This window comes from Aquila chrysaetos, chromosome 23 (assembly GCF_900496995.4).
Source record: "Aquila chrysaetos chrysaetos chromosome 23, bAquChr1.4, whole genome shotgun sequence".
In the NCBI taxonomy this organism is placed as follows: Eukaryota; Metazoa; Chordata; class Aves; order Accipitriformes; family Accipitridae; genus Aquila; species Aquila chrysaetos.
This window is the reverse complement of record NC_044026.1, coordinates 4988353-4998753: the sequence shown is the minus strand read 5'-3', so window position 1 is coordinate 4998753 and position 10401 is coordinate 4988353.

The window sequence follows — 10401 nt, the reverse complement described above, 5'->3', positions numbered from 1 at the left end:
TTATTCATGCAGGCAGCTTGAAAGGCTGTGGGATCTGTTCCAGTATGGCAGAGAACTTTTTCATTATCGGTGGTAGCAATAATCATAAGCTGAGGTCTGTGGTTCAGTTTATGGTGGTCTTAATTTATGATGGAAGACTTTATTTTAAACAATAAAAGTGAGGGGATAGCAAAATTCTGTTAAAGGTAATTAACTCCAGGGATGCAGGACTGAAGGCTGCTCTGAAGAGTGAAAAAAAAAAAAAAATCTGTATGGGTGATGGATTTTATCCTCTTTCTTCCCAGCAGGTTAACTTTAAGGTATCTTTTTTAATTGACACTCTTGATGAAACAATTTAAATACTACAAAACTATAGTTAGTTAGTTCTTGTTATTGTTGATGTCAAGGACATTTCTACATGAAATCTGAACAAGAACAGGTCAGGCGGAGCAACGTGTGGGTGAAAGCACTTCCTCTACACAAAGTATAGTAAGACAGACTGTATGTAAACAAGTACTGATTCATGGTCTTGTCTGTCTTTGAATGAAAGGAGCAAATTTGGTTCTAAATTCTCCATCTCCAGTTCTGAGTGAAGAACTGATTCTCTGATGCTGGACTGAATAAATCACAGCTTGTGCTCTGCTATTTGTTTTTTCCTTCTATTTAGGTGGTTTTTTTCTTTCAAGGACGGAAAGTAGATCTTTATGAGAGTCTCACGGAGAAAAAATAAATTAATTCCTTTCAAGGCAATACATCTGATTTCAGCTGTTCATTTAACAGAGAGAAAAGAGATTAAAAACAAACTCTCCAAAGGCTGGCTCTGGTAGAGCAAGAGGGTAAGACTTTACCCATCACCACCTGTCGAGAGCTGATGCTATTAGTCCCTATGCTGCTGTCTAACATATATGTAGGGTTAGTGGTTAAGGGATGGATTTCTTCATTCAGTAGATTATAGGTAAGGTAAGAAATTGAGGGCTGGGTTTATTTTTTTGAATAGTTTTGAGACATCAGAAGCACTTGAAGCAAAAGAATTTTAATTCTTATTTTATGAATGTAAAAATATTTATTTTCTTGTTGAGACAGTGGCTGGGAGCAGTGGAATCAGGAGCTTCGTGTTGAATTTCGTCTCTGATAATGAAATGCTTTTTGATCAAAGGCAAGTCTCCTAACTGCTGCACGCTGTGACTTCTTTGTCCTAAATGTAGCTGTATATAAAGTATACCTGCCTCATGGGATACTCCAGCAATGAATAGAACTGTCTATATCGAAAGTACTACAGAGTGCAACTATAGCTGATATTTAGGTTGATACCTTACAGCCTAAGTGTCTGGAACACTTTTCTCATTACCTCCTTATTTTGTTTTCTGCTTATATGTGGCCTGTCCAGGCAGAATCAATTAAGTAGTTACAAGAAAAGAGGCAGAGGTCTTTATGGTCAGGTCACCAAAAAGTCCGAAGATCTTTTTCTTTACAAATTTAAAATAATTTGCGGGCGGGGGCGGGGGGGGGGGGAGGTTGGGTTTGGGGTTTTTCTTTTGCTTTGGTTTATTATTCTTTTTTTTTTTTTTTTTAAGACTCCGGTATTTTCAAACATTTGGATGGGTTTTGTGGTTCCCAACCGTTGCCTAGCTCAAGATGGTATATAAGATGTAAATGTACCAGCTATTTTCTGAGATTCTTGGGCAGTCACAACAGAGGCAAAGGTTACCATCAGAACCACAATGGAAATGTAAAAACTCGTGCACCCCAGAGTATTTATTTAGGTAAGGAAAGTTTATGCAGCTTATGAAAGAATTACTCTGTGAGGAAATTCAATTTCGGTAGCTTTTTTATCTCATTTCCTCAGTTCCCCTGTCATCCCCCAAGCTCGACCCTTTCTTTAGAAGCCCAGAGCAAGCAGGGAGAAATGTATTGAATTTAATGGCTGGCTTGGGAAAGTTTTCCCCAAAGGACCATTTGTCCGTTGTAACTGGCTATCTGCTGCATTTATTTTATTTTGGTTTACTGGCTGTAAGGACATGAGTACTTACATTTACTCTCTTTCTCAAAATATTGTGGTTTGGCTGAGTGGTTTAGACTAAACTGAAGAGCTGTATCAGTACTAGAGAGGATGGTTTATTTTGGTCTTTTTACCTGGCTGTTTTCAAACTCCATCTGTACCCTGAGCATCAGGCTGTGCGTGGGAGCGATGCCGCGGCGGGAGGATGGGCAGGAGCCCTCATCGCCCGTTCCTCGGCACGCACACACAGAAGTGCTTTCCCCACCTGCTCCGCTCTGTTGTAGAGGGAAATTCAGAGATGGGAGCAAGGCCAGGGACCCCTGCGCGGAGGGCTCGGTGTGTTGGGGAAAGGCAGATTTCACGGGGACTCACCGCCGCGTCCCTCGCAAGCGCTGCAAGATTTAGCTGTAGGCATGGCAGGGTCGACCACACTGCGATTCGCATTAATCGCGCCGTTCAGACCGAGTCTTGGCGAGGTCAACCGGGGCTGTCCTTGCAGCCATCCTGACCTCTGCCGCGGTGCGGAGGACCCGCACAAGCCCCTTCACCCCCGTTCCCCGAGGAGCCCACGCCGTTTCAGCCGCGATGCCCGGCTGCAGAAGGGCGCAACTACTTTTCACCAGCATCCAGACGCTTCGACAAAATGGTTTTTTCAGAGGGATGGTCAAGACCCCTGAGCTCTCGCACCTTCCCCAGCAGCTTGGCTTCCATCTCCAGATGCCTGCTCGCCCACGGACAGCCGGGAGCCGGCCAGGTAGCTTTGGCACCCAAAGAAACCTGTTCGCAGTCCGGCTGCAACGAGTCCGGCAGCCTATTGCTTGCTCGTTCCCTGGGAAAAAACAACGCTTAAGATCCCAGAAAAGCAGCCCGAGCTCGCTCCGGTCACGGGCGGAGAGGATTTGGATTACCACACTCTAGCTGCACAGGCAGCCCAAGCGTCCTGGCCTGGTGCAAATGCAGTGGATTTTGCCTATTGATCTATTTTTTTTCCCCTCCAAGATGACTTTCATATGAGGAGACAGTTCAGAAATTAATTCATGCTGCACTAGTATTATTATTGCTCCCATGTTGCTATGAATATAGATGGTATTTTACAGGAAATCGTGAAGAAAAGACTATTGCTTTGAGCTGTAATTTAAAGTTATCCAGACAAGATGACCCATGCTCGTACCCTCATCTCTACACTGCTGCAGCGGTACAGCACCAGTCTAGTCCAGCTAATGTTCTGGCCTAAGTTTTCAACACATACATGTCTATTCTAAATCAATAGGTTTAACATTTTAGACCTGGTTCATCATCCTAATGAACTCGTAAGCACTTAAACCTGAAGCAAAATTTCCCTGTGTATGAATAAGAGATGCAGGCTTCCAGTATATATACTCAATGTAGAGATGCCTTCTCTTTTTACCTGCCTGGGCAGTATGAGGTGTATCTGTAGTTCATGGTTCTGTTTTATAGAAGGTTTATTTTATTGCCTCAGACTTAATGAAAAAGAAGAAATCCGTAATCATATTTGATTAGTCCAAATGGCATGACTGCATCATTTGTAATGGGAGGCAAAATACTTAAAAACATGCCAAAGTAAATTGCTTCTTGCATACATATTTCTTTTAAGTCTCTCCTAGTGTGAACATCCCCCTTGAACTCTTTCCTGTATTGGACATACTGATTACGCTGTTCATTTAGCAAGCAGTAAATGAGTGGAAGGGTTATTAAAATACACAAGAATTTGGATCGGAATACATCCACTTCCTCGAAAAATGACAGCTGGCAAGAGCATGTAGGAATAACAGCAAAGACATAAACTTAGGAGGAGCAGTTCAGTCAGGAGCCGAAGGCGGAGGCGATGCTCCTGCGCCTGGCAGCGGCCGCAGGGCAGGACAAGCCAGGGCTTCTGCTCTCTGGGGCCGGGGGTGTTACTGGGAGCAAAGGGAGCCGGGTGGAAGGGGTAGGGTTACTGCGTGCTGCCTCTCCCTACCAGAATTAGGGTCATCCACGTTCCCCTGATTTATTTGCGGGAGAGGAGTTAGGGGAATTCATTTGCTAATCCTACACCCAGCCTCCCTCTTCCCTGGCTGCAGTCTTCCAATAATTTCCCGATATAGACTCTACCTCCCTCTCTGCAGCTGTTTGTTATTTGCTATTTTAATAACAAAATGCTATTGCCTAAGGCTGATGCTTGGAGACTTTTGTTTCTTCATCAAATCCACTTCCACCTAAAGTACGTAAAGGATTTGTTCCTAGTACACGAAAATCTGTAAAATAAGGCACTCGTACTAGATTTTTTCTTGTCTAAATACATCTATCAATTTAATCCGAAGAAACTATACACCTGCTCAAACAGTAAACCAAATGTTCAAGAAAATTAGGGAGAATCAGAAGACTGATTCTCCAATCACTCATAAATCATGAACGTGTACTTTACTTTTGAGTAGCCATGAAATAGTTTGCAGCAATCATTTTTAGGTGGCTAAGGATGGCTCACCGCACTCCTGCAGTTGTTCAGCAGGGACAATGTGGGGGCAGTGGCTCTACGTGACATCGCTTCGGCTTCCTCATTGTATGACTGAAACCTAATGAGCTGCTCAGGGCTTGACCCAATGAAAGGTTTAAGTGACTAACAAAAGACTTATGTATTATTAAGACGCCTATGCTCAACATCACAAATCCATACCTTCCTGTTTGACTTCACAAGTCTCTAAACACCGCCAACTCTGCGCCTGCATGTGCCTGGGACCGGCCCTGATGCTCTTGTCATGTCTGGGCTTGATCGTAACCCAAAAATACAGCACTTGTTTGCCTTGAGGGCCTGCCACAGTGGGCTTGGCACACAACCGCAGGATGGATCCACCACGGGAGGCTGCAATGGTTATGGAAGAGCTTTCACTACAAATACCCTCCACCTTTGCTGTTGAAGGTAAAGGCAAGATTTATGGGGCCGGAGAAAGGGTGTGTGGTGTCATTGCTTAATAAGTCAGGCACTCACATGGAAAGGAGGGAGTCAGTAAAATCCACAGATCTCCATCAGCAAAGCAAGTTCGGGATCCCTCCGTCCTGGCCAGAGGAGCAGGGGTGGGATCTCTAAGGGGTCCTCGTGCACCATGTCTCCTGGTGCCGGGCTGCAGGCACACCCTGCAGAAGGTGCCGGCTGAGGGTGTTGTTATTCTGACTCCTTTGCCCCAAGGGTTTGGTTTCACAAGTCCTGGGGAGTCAAATAACCACTTTGTGAGCCCAAAGGTGGAGGTCCTACCCATCTCTCACGCCTTGCCACCGCACAGTCCCACTCTGTATCTCACGGTGACACTGTCACTCATGCGTTGGCTTTGTACTTGAACCACATCAGTTCAACAGCCTGGAAGAAAAACAACCAACAGCAAGACCTACATAGCTTTGTGCCACTCTAGTGAGTCAAAGGGGAGGTTCCAGTCAGGGCCAGAGCTGGTGTAAGCAGGACGCAGGATTGGGAAAGGAGGAGAGGGACGCGCAGCCTCTCCTCTTGGTCCGGAGCTGAGCATTTCAGTGGCTGCGTCCACAGGCTCCGTGTGTGCTCTCCATGGAGCACCGAGCCCAGCTTGTACTCCTGCTTGCACGTGATGAACACCTCTGCCGGTGAAAATATTAGCAAGGAACGAAGAAGATCGGTATAACTTCATCGAAAAAAGGTTAATCAGTATGAACATAGGTGGCTGTCCAAATAGTTACATACAGCCTAAACGGTGGCTGCTGGGGATATGTTCATACTAGATACATGCTCTCCTAGCTTTGAATAAACGTTTTCTCCCAGAGTATAAACATTTATGATTTAATCTAGGAATTAGCCTTAGGGAAACCGCAAATGTCTAGAGTAATATTTACATTTGTTTCAGATAATCAATTGCTGTTGGTCAGCAAATAATTAATCTGAATTAAAGAGGACTCAGGTGACACAGGTCAAACACACACGCTTCTGCACTGCTGCAGGAAAAGAACTAAGACCAAATATAGCTCCAAATGGGACAGGTTGCTTCCTTCTTGGCATTAGCTCAGCTGATGTATGTAGGCAGCAAAGACCGAGCAGACTTATAGCTTACCAAGACCCTTCTGCCCATCCGGCTCTTCAGAAGGCAAGGAACTGCGAGGTGAGGGCACATAAGCAGATCATAATTTGACACAGAGATACATAAAAACAGTACAGCATTCATCTAACTGGGAAAAATTCATCGGCAGACATATTCCCCAAACTGCTTTATTCAGTTTATGCAGAAAGTTACCTTTAATTCCATGATTCTGTATGCCCGCAAGTCTATTTTTCCAGTATTTAACCAGCACTGATAAAAGACATAAGCGGGAAGCGCCTGGGAAATTACAACTGAAAAGTCAAGTGGATTTGCTATAGGTCTTAATCTTAAATTACAGCAAAAAAAAGACATACAGGCCCATTTGAGATAGAAATCCTTTTCTCAATATGTTTCTATATTAAAAAGAAAGAAAAAGAGAAAGAGAATGAAAAAGAGAAAAAAGAGAAAGAGAGAGGAAAAGGAAAAGGAAAAAGTATTTTGAGAGTTAATTCTTCAGCCATTTTCCTCTCTTTCTGAGTTGGCACTCCATGACATTTCCATTATGTGCTGTCTCTGGTGTATTGCTATCAAAGCATACAGAATTTTTCCATTGAGTAGAAAATTGGCAAGGCTTTCTTGTTTACAACTGCAAAGGTAACAACTCTGATAAAGTAATGCACGTAATTATGCCACTTTTAGCCAAATTGTGGGAAAAATAACTTTCCATTCCGTTAGCCTGGCTGGTGCACCTGAATGCGTTTTTCTTAAAACCAACACTGATGTTGCTTATTAGCAGCGTCCCTGCTCAGAGAGGGCTGCACTCACTTAGTGACTTCCTGGCTTCACAGCAAATCATAAAATTAAAAGGGTTCTCCCTGCAAGTGTAGTTTAAGGATTTTCACAGTAATTGGTGCTCTCAATAGGCTCAGCTTTGGCAGAAGAGTGTGAGATTGACTTTATTGTTATCCCATTGGTTAGAGGCAGCAAGTGAAGCTCTGGGCTAGAAGAGGACCAGGCGGTTGCACCCATCTCAGCAGATTCCACTGCAGTCCTTTTGGCCTCCGCTGTGTGCTGCTGCTTCTTACTAACCACCCTTGAAAGACCAAGTCAGGTCTAAGACTGAAATATAAATGGGTAGATGCTGCATTGCTGTAGTGATCATGCCATCCCCATTATAAAGATCCACAGGCAAAGCAGTGTAGTGCAAGCCCACTTAAGAAAAAAACGCTGAATGCAGATGAAAGTAGACCTAGGCTATTTAGAAGCACTTAAAAAACACAGGACTACTATTCTGTCAGTGCTTTCCCTTTGTGGATCTCAAAGCACTTTATGAACATTCATTGAGCCTCACCACCGCCCTGTGAGGTGTTATAACATCACTCCTTTCCCAAGGGTGGGTAATGTGATTTCTGGGCACCCACATGGAGATACTTGAAAATTTCAGAGATACCAAACACCCAGAACTGCCAGCCACTGGTATGCATAACTCACGACCCCAAATAAGCACTATTAAAAGTGCGATGGCAGGCTTATTTTTATTTACCTCCTAGTAAAAAAGAGCTTAGGAGTACACATTTTCAAGTGTGCCTCCACAGCTTTGAGAGCAAGAAACTTCTTATTTGCTTGCTTTTTTGCCTAAAGAAAGCTGAGAGTAGATGACCTAACTAAAGATGCGATCCAGGCAGTTCAGTCTGTAAGTAAAACAAAGTACACACCATATTGGATGACTCACAGTGAAATTGCAAGAGCAGATGAAATCAGTGAGAGCCATGAGCTTTTCCGTAAACAATTTCAAAGTTACAGACACCAAAGCACAAGGCAGCGCAGCGTTAGGCCCCCGTTAGGGGAGGAGACCATTAAAACACACGGCACTGCGATACGATACGCCGCACCGGGCAAAGAACAGTGTGGGGACGAGCACAAAGCCCAGTTTGCAACATCTTTAGACCTATGTGAACAATAACATCTGGACCTAAAGGCACAATTCATTCCCTCTAGCCTGAATACTTCCCAGGAATTCCCCTCCCGGGGTTATTTCGGTGGAGAGGGCCCAGTGACTAGGAGGTTTAGGACAGGAATGGGGAGAATGCAACCACTCCCCGTTATCATTTTTCCCACCCACCCTCCCACGGCGTGGAGCTTTTCTCCCGCCCCGATGCTTTTGCGGGAGCTCTGAAGGCAGCAGCTGGCGAGGGGAGGCTGCAGAGGCAACAGACCTCGAGCCTTGACCCTCTGCAGGATTCCCTGCGGTCTGCTGGCAAAATCCTACGGTAAATGAACCTGTTCTGTGGGGTGCGGGCAGAGGAAATGGTCTTTTTCCTGATTGAGCTGCGAAAGGACCGTCAGGACCTACCATTATGAACACAAAGTAAATGAGCTGCAATTAAGGTTGCTTACACGATTTGCCCTGTCAGCTAGGGACCTCACCCACCAGGTTTAAAATCCCAGGAGAGCCGCAGGATACTGCAGTGGTGAGCTCTGCAGAAAACCCTCCAGGAGCCAAGGAGGAAAACACCGTGTAAAAGTTTGTAAGAATTAACTCGTTCCACATACATTTAAACATCAATGTGTAGGTAATTTCAAACCTAGAATAGACCTGGTCATTAGTATGAGGTCGAATAACTCCTTGGATTGGACTACTGCGTTTTCGTACAGCAGCTGAGCAGCACGAGGCCGCCTGCTCGCCGTGCCTCCTGCCTGACGGCAGAGCGTGCTTTCACAGCTACGGCAAGCAATCTCCACGCAAGAGAGGTTTGGCATTGAAAGAGCTGCGATATTTTAAATTGGGGATTTGGGGAACTATGCGGACCCCTCATCTGGAATAGCCGATTTCTTGCCAAGAGTAGAAATTGCTCCTACTTTTGGCAGATGGCACTGACTCAGATGCTCGTCCGGAGTCCTCTGCTTCATATGCCCATGTATGTTGGCAGACTACAGATAAACGTACCTTGACTTATGTCATACTGACAAAGTTATTTGGCTAATGAGTGTCAAAACTACAAATAAAACGGATCTACCCAAAATTTATTTAAAACAAAATAGCACCTGATATGTTTCAGCTGAGCGCTGGATTTTTCAGCTAAGTCAGAACTGACTTCACGGCTGTGAGTCATAACACTAAAATATACCACCTGTATACGATGCCCTCCGTGCTTTACATCTACAAATTAGCCCTCCATCATCCCAGTGAACTATTACTATAATCATATAAAAAATGAGAATGCTAAACTGCCAAAGCTTTACCAACTAAGCTAACGCTATATAGCGCTTGGGTGACAGTGACAGATAGAAAACAAAGGCTGGGAACGCTGATTTCTGAATTATTTTTCTTGTCTCTAGACAATACTTGTATGTAATAGAGATCAGCTAAAAGAATGGTAGTGGAGCAGATCTGAGGTTAGATATGCTCAGCCATTTGCTATCGCCAGGTTGCTGTCTTTGCAATAGCTGCTTAAAAAGGGATTGCTCTAAAGCTGAACACACACCCCCCCCCCCCCCATAACTGTATTTTGCAACCTGGTTATTTTTTTTCCAGCTCTTTTGTCACAACTAAAAAGTAAGATTGCTCCTTAAAATAATTAACTCTATAGAACATGAGTTCTGTTTAAAATACAATCAATATTGAAAATAAGTTTTACTTTATCTTGATTTCAGTTAACAAACTCTATTTAGAATTTTGTATAGTTAAATTTTTTTCCAGCTCTGATTTAACAATTCAGTGTTTCCAGATTCTTTTATGTAGTATTTGTATTTGACCAGTGATTTTTATATTGCTGTCTAGTGTTCAGTTTTTCTATTATGTATAATCATTCAGCAATTTCAATTATAACTGATGGAGTCACAGAACAATTTCTCTTTCAATCATGCTACTTCTTCGTACTATTTTTCTTTCAGCTAATTCTAATTTTAATTAGTTAGAGCAGCAATTGATTATACTGATGTACTACTCAATTAATTCCACAGTGGTGACTGAGGTTATTTGCTGAGTGACAGCAAAATACCAGAGTACACCATATTTTACAATAATTATGTACCAGTTCTACTGGAAACAGTGGTCCATCATCTTGTGTATCCAAATTCTGATTTGAAAGCCACACCTATTTACATATTTTTTAACCTATTTCCCATTAGAAAACAAGGACGACTTCACTTGTTAAGTGTAGAGATCATAAGCTCTGTAACATTAAGAAGGAATTTTAAAAACTGACCATACAAAACATCTTAAGTTTTTCATCAGAAGCAGGTGGAGTCTTGGTTTGTTATTGTACATCCATTGTGTTTTACTCCCTATTATTGTAGATCATGTAGATGCAGGGAAAATCATCTAGTGATCACTCTACTGTTACAGTCTTTTTTGTCTTTTAATTCCAGGTGGAAAGGCAAAAT